The sequence below is a fragment of the Falco cherrug genome, unplaced genomic scaffold (genome assembly GCF_023634085.1).
Source record: "Falco cherrug isolate bFalChe1 unplaced genomic scaffold, bFalChe1.pri scaffold_31, whole genome shotgun sequence".
Lineage (NCBI taxonomy): Eukaryota > Metazoa > Chordata > Aves > Falconiformes > Falconidae > Falco > Falco cherrug.
The window spans coordinates 68,628-83,960 of NW_026599468.1; positions in this window are offsets into that span (position 1 = coordinate 68,628).

Here is a 15,333-nt window from a genome sequence, read left to right on the forward strand (position 1 = left end):
GGGACAGGGACCGGGACAGCCAGGACAGGCGCCCCCGTAGCTCAGGCCGGGCCTGAAAACAGGACCGCCGGGACCAGGATGACCGGGACCAGGACCCCCGCGGCTTGGGACAGGGACTGGGACCCCCGCGGCTGGGGACCGGGACAGGGACGAGGCTCTGAGGTCGGGACCAGGACCGGGACCCCCGCAGCTCGGGACTGGAACTGGGACTGGGACACCCATGGCTCGGGATTTGGACGACCGGGACCGGGACCCCCGCGGCTCGGACCAGGACCGCGACCCCCAGGACCGGGACCCCTGTGGCTCGGGACCGGGAGCGGGACAAGGACCCCCGGGCTCGGACCGGGACTCACCGGACTAGGGCTCGAGACCTAGACTGGGACCGGGAACCCCGGGATGGTGACCCTTGCGGCTCGGACCAGGCCGGGACCAGGAACCACGGGGCTCGGACCGGGACCGGGACCCCCGCGGCTTTGATAAATGAATTGTAAAGGCAAACCAGCTCGTTTTGTCATGACTTGTGGAAATGCATCCGTATCCTGTGCTGACGTGCTGTTTTGTTTTGCTGCAAACCACACAAGTCTGCATCTAGAGAGGACAACCTATCAGTCATCACCAGTGCCCTTACACAGCCTCTTTACAGCCTCACTGCCGGGACCGCAGGCGTGCTCTTGCCTTTTCCAGGCATCCGAGTGATGGGTTTTGCCTCAATATTGCCTCCACAATATTTTATTTTTCCTCAGTATTTTCAGATGACTCCTAATACAGTTTCACATATGAAGCACTTTACTCACTTGCGTAGATCATTCGAAACAAAAAAAACCCACCCACCCACCATGAATAGTGTATCTACGTATTTTGCCACAATGCAGGTATGGTTTTCAATTATAATTTCCAATTCAGTACCAGGGTTAGTTTAAATAATTTAATTCTTCTTCTAAATGCTTTACCAAAACACGTAACAAATTCTCCCTCTATGAATGCTCTGCCAGCGCATGCTATAAGCTTGGCAACTTGATCGCTTGCTCAAAGTGATGATATATTGAGCTGCTTTTGCTTCACAAAAGTATTTTGCTGAGTTGTCAACCCACGTTTCAGTCTTAATATTTTAACTTTTCTCACTTGTCCGACCAAAGAATCATATTTATCTTTGAGTTTCGTAGTGTTGACGCCAATTGTATTCCTTGAACGCAGACACTGAATTCTGGCATATCAGACAAACAGCTCGCTCTTTGTACTCCCTGAAAAAATAATCAGAAGTCCACTTTTCTTGGAACACCCCGCACTCGGAGTCCATTTTTCTTTTTTTTTGACATGATGGTGCGCGCGCTTCCCACTGGTGCTGGCTTGCTCGTCCTGCCCGGGAGCTGGAGGGAGGGAGAGACGGGGGAGCCGCCCCCCTCCTCAGCCCGGCCGCGCAGTCCGGACAGGGTGGCCAGAAGGGACTGAAGGGACTTTGCCGCGCCGGGGCTCTGGCGACTCGCCCGAGTTGGCTGGGCCTCGCAGTGCAGAGGCTGCCGGCTGAGCTTACCCGGCAGAGGAGATGCCCGCACCTCTCGCCCGCCGCACACCGCAGAGGAGGAGGAGGGGGAGGGGGGGGAGGAGGAGGAGGAGGAGGAGGAGGGGGGGGGGGGGGGGGGGAAGGAAAAAGCTCCTTTCTTGAAAGTGGAATGGCAGAAGGTGCCATCGTGTTTTAACATATGTGGACAAAATTATTCTTTAGAGAGCCTCAGTTTACTTTTAAGTAAAGAACTTACTCAAGAACCCAAAGCCAGAGTATGCGGTGCATTTGTAGTTTATCAGTTGAGTTTTTACTCCCAGATTCGTTTGGAGCACAAGGCTAAAGTGCATCTGATACCATCAGTACATGCCATTTAGCCCACAGCAATCATCCAGAAAGCATCAAGTAACCTCTCTGTTATTTTCTGGCTGTAAAAGTGCTCATCCACAACGCAAAGCCAAACAGCTTAGCTTGAAACAAGAAAAAGCCGAGAGAGGGTTTACACAGCTGTCACCTAAAGGTTCCCAGCTGAGAGGCACGTCTACAGGTGCTTTCGTTTCTCAAGTCTCAACTAAACTCCTGGCTCACTCTGGCGTGATCTGAAGAGCCCGAGACTGAGCGCTCAGCCATGGTGCTGGAGCAACGCCCGCTGGTTTCCCGCTGCTGCCCCGACAGCCACTGCAGCATGAACAAGGCAAGGTGATGCTGAGCGTCTGTGAGGAGCTCTCTCGCTAACATAGTCCCAAGGTCTTCTCAAGGTGGCTGTGCAGACAGAGAGTAATAACGAGGAGCGGCTGGCATACAGTGCCCGTCTGCCTCTGCAGTCAGCTGAATAGTTAATTGCATCCTTGGCGTTGTTTTACACAATTCACTGTTGTGCCTGGAGGCTCCTGCATCTCTGCTGTACATCTCCACTGAGGACCCAGAGATGGAGGCCTGAACTTCTGCTTTGCCTAACAGCTAAATTACACTTTGTATAGAAAACTGATCACGTGGTACCTTTGGTGGCAAGTTGTATAGATCTGTGACCCAATGAATTCAGAGTTGCTCTCCCAAAGCTCTGAAGTCTACCAGCCTTACGGTTACAGAGTCCCTACAGGGATGCACACACTCCAGCTGGGTTCTGCGCTCTCTCCTGAACTATGAGCAAGGAGGAGGAGGAACTGAGCGTAGGGCTTCTCATCTCTTCCCCTTTCATGCAGCACAAGGCACTCCAGAAGCAGCCACGGCCTCACCGAGCCTCCTGGCCAAAAGACTTCGATCTTGAGGGCAAAGGCTGAAGAGTGCATGAAAGTGAGAGAGACACAGGGGCAAGCACTCGTCCCACCTTGCAACATCACTTGTTGGCATCTTCTCATCTGATCCCAGGCTGCAAAGGGTCGCAGCTCCACTTGTGAATTACTGGGTACCCTTACAGCGGTATTATCAAGTAAGGAACAACGTTAGAGTAGCAAAAAGACACGGCTCTGCCCTCGGCTGGGGAGGCACACTGGGACAGCCTCCAGCGCCAGACCATTTTTAGCAAAAGCAATCACAAATACAGTTAACTTCTTAGCTGACTTGTCTACAAAGAGGGAAAGGCTCCATACGATAAGCAGCACCCATTATTACTCTGCTGCAGAATTTAGTTCTTCCAGAAGTAATACACTCTGTTTTGCCAGCATCTAACAGCAAACCATATAACACGAAGATGCAGAGTTAAGGTACCTGTAAATGCACTGGTTTTGTTTCCCGGCTTTTGTGCTTCCCAGGGCTGTCCTTTGTTGTGCAGCTCTGGTATTTTCCAATTTTTTTATATTTGGATATAGTAATTGCTAACACAGAGTCTAAGGCTAGCAATCATAACATCTATTTACAACACGCACACTGGCTGTGTGCACCTATTCCACCAGCCTCCCGTTTGCTTCAAACATGTCAGTCTCCCTGAGGACACGTTCAATGAGAAACCACCCCCCACCCTGCAAAGCCCTGCTTTACTTGCTGCCGAGCCTCCTGCATCCCCCTGGGCAGATTACTTTTGGAAGGCTGACCAGGGAATATTTACCAGCTATGGAATCAACAGAGTTCAGCCACATGCCAACATTTCATGCTGTTACCTAAACGGTGTCAGAACTCTCAGAACTCCATCAAAACAGAACTGGTTTGCACTTTGGTATTAAAAGTTATGTCCAGGCCTGAACACCTCGTTGAGGGCTGGGCCACACAGCAGGCTCCTCTGGGCAAAGATTTCTTTTCTAAGCAGCCATTACGCAAGTACCAATCTGTGAAAAAAATCTGAAACTCAAAGAGAGAGAACCTTGATTTGACATAGTGCTCTTGCTGCATGTTCCGTAGAAGGGAGGTCACCCACATCTTTAGATCTAATGGAAAGTAGGAAAGAAGCACCAAGTGCAAGGTTCTGCATGTGGGCTGGGGCAACACCAGGCTGGGCAGAGAACGGATGGAGAGCAGCCCTGAGGAGAAGGACTGTGGGGTGTTGGTGGATGAGAAGCTCAACTTGGCCCAGCAACGTGTGCTTGCAGCCCGGGAAGCCCAGGGCCGGGGCAGGTGGAAACTGGGCTGTAAATCCTGGGCCAGAGTTATTTCCTGCAGCTTAAGAAAACTGCGTGGGTCTGGTGATGTCTGGTCGCTGTTTTTAAACCCACACCCCCCCCAGTCGGTATTTCTAATAACAAAGGGTTAAAAGCCAGCAGGCAGTCCCCGCGGTGGCGCGCAGGCAGCAGGCAGGCAGGTGCCAGCGGAGCCCAGAGCCCCCAGCAGCATCAAGGGCAGCACCCACCGCCGCAGGCAGCGCGGCCGAGCAGAGCGGAGTGTCCGCAGCAGCGCGAGCCCCGCGCACCACCCCCCCCCCGCGGGGCGGCCCCCCTCGCTGCCGCAGCCGCCCCGCAGGAACTGGGACGGGGTGCAAAGGAAGAGCGGCCGCCGGCCTGGGAACTGCTCCGCCGGGCAGCGGCCGCTGGGTGATACACGTGTCAGCGAGAACCGCTGGAACAGGAAGCAGCTGTTTCTTCCAGCTGTGACACACTCACCCCTGGTCATCGAGAACACGAGAACACGGAGAGAACACCGATGCGACACCCGTTGCCGTGCCAAAGCTCCATTTCTTGCAACATCGCTACACGTCTGACAAGGGAAGCCAGCTGGCAGCTGCTGCACATCTGTCACCGCCAGAAAGCACCCCCGCTTCCAAGGGGCGTCCACCAGCAGACGGAGATCTAGGAAGAAAAGGGAACGCTGAGTACACAGCAGGGCTCGGGTATGTTTCCCTCGGCAGCGTACAGAGCAACCGCATTTCTGTCGGGCACTACAAAATACGCTTCCAACGGCAGACTAGAACCTGATCACCTGAGGCCGACCCTGCCTGGGCAGGGGTACAACAGGGCACACACGGGAAACCACATCCCACCCTGCTCCCGGTAACAAGACTATCGGTAAAAACATCTTTATTACAGAAGGTGCTACTTATTTAAAATACCTTATTACAAAACATCTTATTACAAAAGTTATTTTTAAAAAAGTAGTATCTTGTTACAAACCATCTTATTACAGAAGTTACTACTGGTTAAGAAAGATCTTATTACAGAAGCTGTAAGGAAAGGTTTCGCCTCAGTTCATCTTACTGCCCGGTGCTCCCTTAGCACATCCCGGCCACAGCTGGGAGCTACACAAGCCGAGGCGGTCCTGACAGCTTCTCTGCTCCCTTCTCGTGCGTTTTGCTCAGGGCTGGCTCGTATGAACACGCATGAAGCCATTACATGGATGGTTTAGGTGCTCTTCCACATGGATCTCCTGAACACCACAAGTAGAGGATGTGCCCCCTTTATCCTTCAAACAGTATTTTAACATGAACACAAATGTATAGCTATTAAAAACTTAAGATCTGCTATCAACATAAGTACAATCTTCCTCTAAAAGTTTAAAAAATATTTTCAAGACATAATTAGAACAGAGTACTAGAATAATAAATAACTTATCATTACAGATACCATTAGCATCAAAAGGAAATTATTAAACCAGAAGAATTCCCCAGGAACGTAAAAGATCAGCAGCTGTGACATACATACACTTGCTGGTGAAACAGAGAGCTGGTTCAGGAAGGAAGAAGGTTTCCTGGTTAATCACTTAGAAAATTAGCTCATCTTTCCTTTAGCTGCTCTCCTGAAATCTCAGACCCATTCAGACCCAGAATCTTGCGACTTTCCAATGCTTTTGTTTCATACACGATCCCCAGTAAAGGGCCACGGTACGACTGCAAGCAAAGACAGCGAGAGCACCAACCACCACCTATGCCGAGCATACTGTAGCTCCCAACAACGTTAAATAGATAAATAAATAAGTGAAACAGATTCCTAACAGAGCACTAAAACCCATCTGCTTCCCAGTAAGGATGTCTCAAGAAAGTGTTTAAGGGTTCCTGTAAAGTTCAGACTTTCCAAATCTAAAGAATACAAACAGCTAAGGAATTACTTCATATTAATTACTCTGACCACTCGGTGCTTTATAACTTGACAGGTAGAAAATGTAATGAAAGAGGCCTACTGAACAATACCCTACCAAGTTAAAAAGAAAGCAAAAAATAGAGTGGTGTGGGGCTGGTTTTTTTGCTGGTTTTTTGTTGTTTTGTTTGGGGCTTTTTTGTGTGTGGTCTTTGGTGTTTTGTTGGGGTTTGTTTTTTTTTTTTTAAACACAGCTGAAATGATCCAAAGTGGCTGTTGTGGGCAAAGCTCCACGGCTGCTGGAGTCTGACAGGGGAATCCAGCTGGCAGCTGCTGCACATTTGTCACCCACTTCTCACTCTCTTATTTCATCCTCCAGAAAGCACCCCCGCTTCCGAGGTACATCCACCGGTAGACGGAGATCTAGGAAGAAAAGGGAACACTGAGTACGTATCAGTGCTTGGATATGTTTCCCTTGGCAGCATACAGAGCAATTGCATTTCTATCAGGTACTATAAAATATGCTTTCAATGTCAGACTATAACCTGATCACCTGAGGCCTACTGTTTAAAGAAACAGGAATTCTTCCAATTTTTCAAAAATTTAAATATAAAACCCCAAAGCAGATTATAAGAAAAGTGCTCCCCTTCTTCAGTATGTATTATTTAGAAATGCCTTTGCCACCATGGATACCAAAAGCCAAACATTAATTACTATAAGCCCCTGGCAGTATCTACAGAAAGGCCTGACCTGCTTGTGCCATATCCCTTTGTTCACCCAGAAAAGGCACAACTGCCTCAAAGCACACCACAGCCAGCACCAGGATCCCAGAAAAAAACTCGTGGCGTCACAGAGAGGACAGACAAGAGGCTCCTTTTTTGACAGTTACCTCGATCCACAGCAACACAGAGATACTTCCCACGTATGGCCAGATCTTGCAGGTCAAGAAAGTGAACAAGTACCCCGATAAAGTCACAACAGCGCTACCACTGCAAACATCACCCACAAGAAATTTAACCTCTAAACAAACACACTCACATCTTCCAGCCTCTGTTCGTTCTCTGTACTACAAAGTTCCTGCCCAACAGGCACCACTTTTGCACTTTCTGACACCTGTCTCCTGCCAAAGCAGACTCTGTTGGGAACACATCTTGAAAACGCATAGGGATGGAGAAATGAGGGGGCTTGTAACAATGCACCTCTAAATTATGGCAAGTTAAGACACAGGGTATGACACCCACTCATCCCAAAGAGCAGACTGCCAGGACAGGCAATTTGAAATGCCTTCAATGAATATATAATGACGTCAAGGTAATGGCAATTGAGCTGGAGCAAGCAGCTGCCGCTCGGACTCCCGAGAGCAACTTCGCTTTGGGCTTCACACAGATGTTCAAGAGCTCAGGGCCAGGCCTGTCCCCACATTAACTCTTAACACCTTTGTAGGAAGAGATCTCACTGTGACCGGATAGGAAAACTAAATGAACATTAACAGTATTTTTGGCTGGAAGGTGCAGGAAACAGTTCAAGGGAACAGATGACAGCATGGGAGACCTTGCCTGAATGAAGATTTGCCCTTAGCAATTGCACCTAGAAATCTATTTACCTTGGAGGGAATGAGAGAGAACACACAGTGACACAACTGCAGCGGCATGGGAGTGGGTGGTAAATGTCTAGGGCACCTTGCAGCATAAAAAAGAAAAAAAGTCAGAGAAAGTCATCAGATTATTTGCAGGACTAGACGACTCACAGAAAATATATGGTCAGCCATCGAGAAAGAAAGATTTTTTGCTTAATGTCTCAGCATCAGCTTAAATGCTTCAATCCACAAGTAACAAATGCCCCCTGCTCCATTCTGAGATGCCTATTTCCAGAAAGACGGGCTGCAAACAAAAATTCCTCCCATCAGAATCTGGTCCTTCTCCCGTGCTCTTTTAGAAGAGGAAGCACAAGCCACAGATATTAGGTCCAGTATAGCTGTGCTCACTAGCTGAGTGTGCCTGTGGAGCACAATGCAGAGGAGATGGGGAAGGAGACTCAAAGTATTTACAGAGTTCCTCTTAATCCTTTGTGAAGTCCAAAAGGACTCCTGTTACAAGTGTGTATGCTGCCAACAAAAGCGGACAGATTTATTTCAAAACTCCCATTTTAACAGACAAGCTCAGCTAGAAAGTAGTGGGAAAAGCAGACGCATCATCAGCACCTTCAAATCTATGTCCTAAGAGTGAGCTTGGGGCTGAAAAAAAGCAGTCCCTGAAAGGTGACCTATTCCTTGCACCTCCGTGTGATAAACACGGCAGGAGCTAGAGCACCATACCCATCGCCTCTCAAGAAAAAGAGTGGGAAGGGAACAGATGACACAGCCCGTAATCATTTGCAATGATGTATCTTAGCGCCGAGTTAAGTTCTGCACCCTTTGTAGCAGACTCTGGCTCCCGGGCTTGAAGAGGAGGGTTCTTCACCCGCTGTGTAGTTAATCTGCATTAATGACATTAACTTACAAAAACCACAGTGGATGCTAAATGTTTGCACAGCTTCAAAAAGGGACTCTAAAAATCAACTGAAGGTTACTGAGGCCTTTTCTGCTTAATGGTACAGAAATGCCGAAGACACTGTTGGAGACAGGACAATGAACTAGAGACACCTTTCATCTAGATTCTGCTGGGCAGAATGTTCTTAAAACTGGTAAACTAGAATTTAGCTGAGAAGGCTGGTTAAATACATTGGTTTTCCATTTGAAGGAAGCAGATAACCCATCTCGGTGATTTATGGTGCTGCAGAGATGGGCTGGCAGCTATGGAGGGAAACCCTGGGGACGGTGTTTTAGGGAAAGGACGCTTGTCTTTTCTTGCTACAGAACAGCTGTGAAATGCAAAGAAGTCCAGTCCACTCTTTGGAGGGAAGCAATGCCTTCTCCACAAAGGCGGGTTTGATTCTTGGTGCGTTTTTACAGATTAACAGCTCGGGTTGGGCTCAGAGCTGCTCCCAGTCACTGAAATGTACCACATTATATTGGCTCTCGCTGTGTGGTATCTAGAACTTGGTGTCACCACGTAACAAAGAAAAGTGATGTTAAAGAAAAGTGACATTAACATAGAAAAAAACAGCCTACTGAAATAGATGGAAGAAGAGCCTTTTTCACAGCAGGGTGCATGTATCAAACTGCAGGCTCAGAAAACTTGCAAAGGAGTGCCCAAAGGAAAACAGGAAAACAGAGAGGACTCCATCACACTCAGAGGGCAAGTTGCCAAGAAACACCTGGAAATCATCGTGATGCATTTTAGCACAGAGAGATTAAAAAAGAAGTTGTTTCCAGAGTCTCACAGAGGACAGGAGGTGCTGACAGACAAAGGTGTAGTCAGAGCAGCAGAAGTCAGCTTGCACTTGAGCCTGCCTGCTTCAGGCTTACAGCTGACATGCAGCCGACAGGCTATGCCAGCTTGGAGGCTTCTATCACGCACCCAACTGACTTTGGGCTAGCTTGAGCCTGATCACGTTTGGCTCAGGTGTGCTGTCTATCTCTACCCTTAACACGCACACCAAGCCCCAAAGGTACAACAGTGGAAATGCAGACCTGGATGACCGTCACATTTCCCAGAGAGTAGACTATGCCAATCGTTGCTAATTAGCGTTAGCATAACAGTGTTTCATCCCTGTGGAACAATCCCATGGGAATGCTTTCCAACATGTTCCTGTACATAACTTTACAACTGGCTCGTTAAGCAAATGTTTTGCTTCAGATATGAAAGCTGAGAAGTTTGCTAGTTATCTGTGATACCAGGAAGTAATTGAACAAGAACTCTCGATTATGTGTTTTAAACAAAAGCTTGTCTTTTTTCAAGGTGGCATCCCACCTTTTTTCTCAGCTTCCTGACAGAAAGACTTTATTCCTTACTTAAATGTTTGAAACTGATGGGCATTATGAGCTGAACTATTAACTAGCATCATGATCTGGAATCTAGAAACCACCCTTTGAAGTGAGCAACAGCTCTTCAAACCCCACCATCGGCTCTTTGATGAACAGCTGTGAGGGAAACAGCTTCTTAGAGACTTGCAGGCTGAACCAAATTCCCCTCTAGAATGGATCCCAAGTACTTTTTGTGTCCTCTTACGTCTCTCTAATCTGTGGACATTTAGGTTTTCCCTTCAGTTACTAGATTTGTGAAGTTTTTAGCCTCAGATACTCTGGGGCTTGTTTTTCTCATGTGCTTCAGGACACTACCAGACTGGTACAATGTGTTCAGTGATCTGAGACAAAGAGTTCAGACTTCTACACTAGCTTCATCAGTTTGGTGGGTTTTGCCCCTGGAACTTCCATAGTTACCTCATTACTCAGTGTTTCCTTCACAGCACTGTCGCCCTCCAGCGAACACGTCTATGGACTTAATCTCAATATTGTGACATCCAGGTTTCTGGCACAACTCCCAGAACTTCAAGTTTTATTTACTTACATAATTTATACCCTTTCCCACATCAGAGTAATTAGCATACATGTCTCTATTGAAGTGTGTTGATAAGTACACTAAGAGGTTGTACAAGTTTAGTATTTTAACTGAAGGAACAATGAGGTATTTACACGGCAGACAACAATTCTTCTACTCTCCCCTTTCTGTAATAGTTAGTTTCAGAGTAGCTGTCACCGTAATCTCTGAGAAAACGTAGAATCTTTCTTACCGAGAGAGTTGCCTGTGTCTGAACTGCGTCTTTTCCAGGAGAAAGATTTTACAGATGAATCTGTCTGTTCTACAGATTCGTTCACAGGCTCAGCTCCTGAAGTGAATTGTCTCTCTTCTGTCTCCGATGTCCTGGATTCACTTTTAACACTAGTATTCTCCTTAAAAAAACACAACACAACACCAAAAGAAATAAAACCAAAGATCACTCAATGTTATCTTATAATAAAACTAATATAAAACCAATAAAACAAAATAAAAGCTATTCTTCTCCACTCCAAAAGGGCATCTAACAGGTGGTGAACACTGCCTAGACAGTTGACATAGTAAGTGTTTTTAACTCAGAATTAAGGTTGCTAAATTGAAACAACCTCTTACAAAACATCGTATTAAGCAAAATATGAGATCAGAAAACTAGAATACACAAAGTTAGGGTACATGTCCCCACAGTCTGAACTTTTCCCTCAGTTATTAAAATAGCTAGAAGAAATAAGCTAGAAGAAATATAGGTGCACTCATTCTTACCAGCACGTGTAATAATAACGACAGATCTAGCTCAACTTGACAGAGCTGTGTGATGCAGAACCACACGTGAACCACACATTTCTGGTTGGGAATCTCACCCCACCCCATCCAGTCGTTAAGACGTTAAGTTACAACGTGTTGCTTGCTTTTTAGAGCCCTCTGCTGCTGCTCTACATGTATTTTGCAGGCAACCATTTGGCAAACTGGTACATTTCCATGATCATGTGGCAAAAACCTGTAGCTTAAAAAAAAAAAAAAAAAAAAAAAAAGACCCGGACAACCAAGTTCTGTTTCATTTTCACTGAGGCAGTACAGGCCCAAAGTTAAGCACCTGGAATCTACCTTTAGACAGAAAAATTTTCACCGTATCACCTGTTCTAGAATAGTCATCTCTTCTGCAAATATCTTATACATCAATAACCTAAAGATGAATGACTGCTCAGAGCCTGCAATGTTTCCTTCTATTAAGGGGAAAAAAAGCTTTTGAAAACCATTATGTGTGAGTTTACAGAAGACAAGAGGTCACACCTGGTAATAAGATAGTCTTTCCAAAAATCATGCTCACCACCTTGAGTCTGTCATTACTCAATGTTGAGTATATAACAGGCTATGTGTATACGTATCAATAGAAACACACATACATTGCTTGACAAAGTTGTATAATAACATTCAAAAAGGCCTGTGCAAATACAGTAATGGAGTACTCCAGGGAGAACTAGTTCCCTCCCACACACCTCCTGCACTTGCTGGATACCCATTTGACTCGGTTTTTCCTCTTTGAAATGTGCTGTCTGGATGTATTGCTTTAGTACTGTTAACAAGGCCACGTGAAAAACACGTGGCTAGCAGTGCCTTTTGTCTGATGTCTGAACCACCACTCCTTCCCAGGCACAAAAACAAAGAAGGCAGGCAGGCTGTAGGTCACTACCTTCACCAGCTAGAATCCAAGTCTCACGAGTGATGATGACTTCTCTATTCCTGGTGACATTTCCATAATAGCAAGTTCTAGAAAAATCAGTGAGCAGCCTTCATCAAGTAGTGAGAGAAGGGAAGATTTCTCAGGTAAGCATTCTAAACCGGATATTCCACCGGACAACTGCTCTAGAAACAATTCTGCAAACTTCATTATTTAAAAAGAAGAGACTAATGAAAAGCAATACCAGGCAGGGGATGTAGATACCAAATTGCAGTGTTTGATAAAGAAAAAACAAGTAACATGCATATTGGGATAACCATTATCAAGAAACTGTTACTAGCATACGTGGTGAAAGTAGTCTAGACACTCTAACTAGCAGTTCTGCAAAGGACCTGGGGATGCTGCAGTGCCCAGTAAGGCTAACGACACCTTGGGCTACACCGGGACGAGCGTGGCCAGCAAACTGAGGAAATTTCATTCCCCCTCACTGGTGAACCTGTACTTCCAATGCTGTGTCCAATTTTAACCCTTACAGCTGCGTGTGTGGAAACTGAAGAGCAGTCATACTGCACAGCACCCCTTTCAGATTTCTTTTTATCACTGTGTTTATAGAATCTTACACACCAACTCTTCAGTAATCTAATGTAATAGGTAATAATACCATTTTCATCCTAACAGCATCAGCCTAGCCCACACAAGTCTGGTTCCCAAGCTATCCCTTTTTTTTATTGTTCGGTCTTTTAAGCGAACATGTTTCTGACCATGGATTCACCGCACCTGTGGACAGACCCTCCACTCAGGTCTAATACTTCTGCAACTTCAGAGTCCAAAACATTGTTTGGCAGAGAATCAAGCAAAGCTACCAAAGCTGACAGACGTGAAAGTTTTGCCTTTTCACTTCAGTTACTGAAAAACGCCAAAACTGCTGCATCTCACTACTTACACGACTTACGAGACACTGACTGGACTATACCTATACCCAGCTGGAACCATGATGGGAAGCTGAGGTACTAAAATTAGCAACTCGCATGAACGGGGTTTGCTGGATTCACCTTCCCCAAAGAAAGCAAGCGTTTCAGCCTTCACATAGGTATGCTGCCAAGGAGACTGAACGAAATCAGAGGCAAATTCCTCTTGATCAAGCATTACAGAAATGTTCTATTTCCACTTTAAGAAGAAAATAAAACATTTCTTAGGAGTAGGAGTGGAATAAGAGGTGCCCATTGAAGGCCAAAGCCTCTAAAAGTCTAGGACAGAAATTCACTGAGGCTGAGAGGACAACGCTGGATCTGAACTGTTGAATGTACTAACTCTTTTCATGTAAAGAGCTGCTCTTTAATTTGCTGTCTTTTAGGAAATCGGGAAAACAGAATAAAGCAGGTTTCTACTAAACTGTTACTTCTACAAGGAAGACAGTTCAAGGCTCAGTGCTGGTCACAAGAGTAATTAAATGCTGGGAAATACTGTGAACGAAACAGAAAACAAAACAGTACCAGCTTGGTCAAAAGGTCCCGTATGCTAAAACCGACAGTTTCAAGGGCTGACTTCAGTCCACAGAGCAGAAACCCAAGATGAAGTACACAGTATCATCGCAAGTCTTCCGGCTGAAAGTAGCTGGAATGTGTAAGCAGGAATGCCCTGCTCTGTTTGCGCTCCTTGTTCTTGCTCTTCCCTACACATCAGGTTACAGTTGTTGTTTTGAGACTTGACGCTGGGCAAGACAAACCTTTGATCTGACCCAGCAGAGCTGTTCTGATGCTCTTGTATGAACAGTGGAGGAATTTGCTCCCCCTCTGCTTGTGTAGAGAGGAATAGAGCGGTCTTCTGTGCACGCCCACTATTCTGTCATAAGCTTGCTCTAAAACACATGGTACCAACAGCCACTGAAAGCCTGAGTGCTTCCAGATTCAGGGATGAGGAAGAAAACTGTGCTGGAGCCTGATGTGAGGAGTACAGGCACCGAAGCCTCCTCTGGAGAGTTCTGCACCTGCCATGACCCCAGGCTCTGGACAAGTAGGGTGTTAAAGTTAACCTTCCCTCTCCCGACTTTGGGAGGAGGAGACTAGTTGAAGAGTAGTTCTAACAGAAAGAGGGAATCTGTCAAACAAAACGCTGAACAGTCCCTGAATTGCTTTTCAATTGCTCAAAAAATGAGGCCAGTTATTTAACCCGTTACAGTCCAGGACCAACATCAGGATTCTCACAAATATACAAAACCTCCCTCCCAAACAACTACGTGGTTCGTGTGCTTAATTCCCCCAGTTCTTGACAAGGAAGTTCGGGTCACGGACTCCAAAGGCCTTCAACAAGGGACAACCTATCATTCTAAAAATGCAGTTCCAAAATTCTAAAACTGACAACATTTAAAGTGCGGTCAACACTTAATATAATGAGTGGGCACCAATTAAGGAGTGCTGCCAACTCTATGCACTAGCACAGGGATGTGCTCTTCCCTACACGGTACTGAGCAGAACGGTCTAGTCTAGGCTTGAGCTATGCAGAGGCTTGATCAGGATACACACCCCTTTCTAGAAAGATACCCAAGAGGAAGATACTAATCTTTATAACGCTGAAAGCAACAACGGGAGGTTTGCGCCAGCTGATGATTTCCGATCTAGAAACTTCAGTGAAGGCGTCAAGCTACCGACAGAACAATAAGACAGTAGCTTCAATGCACACACAAAAATGAGATTGAGTGCCTACATGCAAGGTAGGTCTCATGCAGCAGAAACAGATGCAGTCAATCTCCTGAGCTTACCTTGTTTTCAAAACAAAACAAAACAAAAAGCAGAGCACGCATTTGCTGCCTTAACAGAGTAACATCTAGAATGCCCCTCACCCCTCATGAGACTTACAATTTTACATACAGGGAAGACCAGGTACAGGTAGACCGAAGTACAATTACAACTTGTTGTACACCACAAAGTATAAACCAATGAAGATGCTTTATACCAGTCAAATGTCAATAAACTATACTTTCCACAGAAAACAGAACTTACAACTATTTATCAGAAACAATCTAACCGTTTATCTAAATTTAAGCAAAAATCTGCCTCCAGCAGCAATTCTCAAAATACTCTTCTTTGTTGGAGATTAAAGATGGTATGTTACAACCTAAAAAAGCATCCACTTCATCACCACGAATACACCTGCACTACGCATGTTTCCCATGCAAATGAGCACCCTAACTTGGCCAACAGGCTGACACATGTCATGCTCATTAACATGGGAAACATGGGATACTTTTTCATTCCGTCTTCTTTTTTATATCTTGTTTTACCAAGC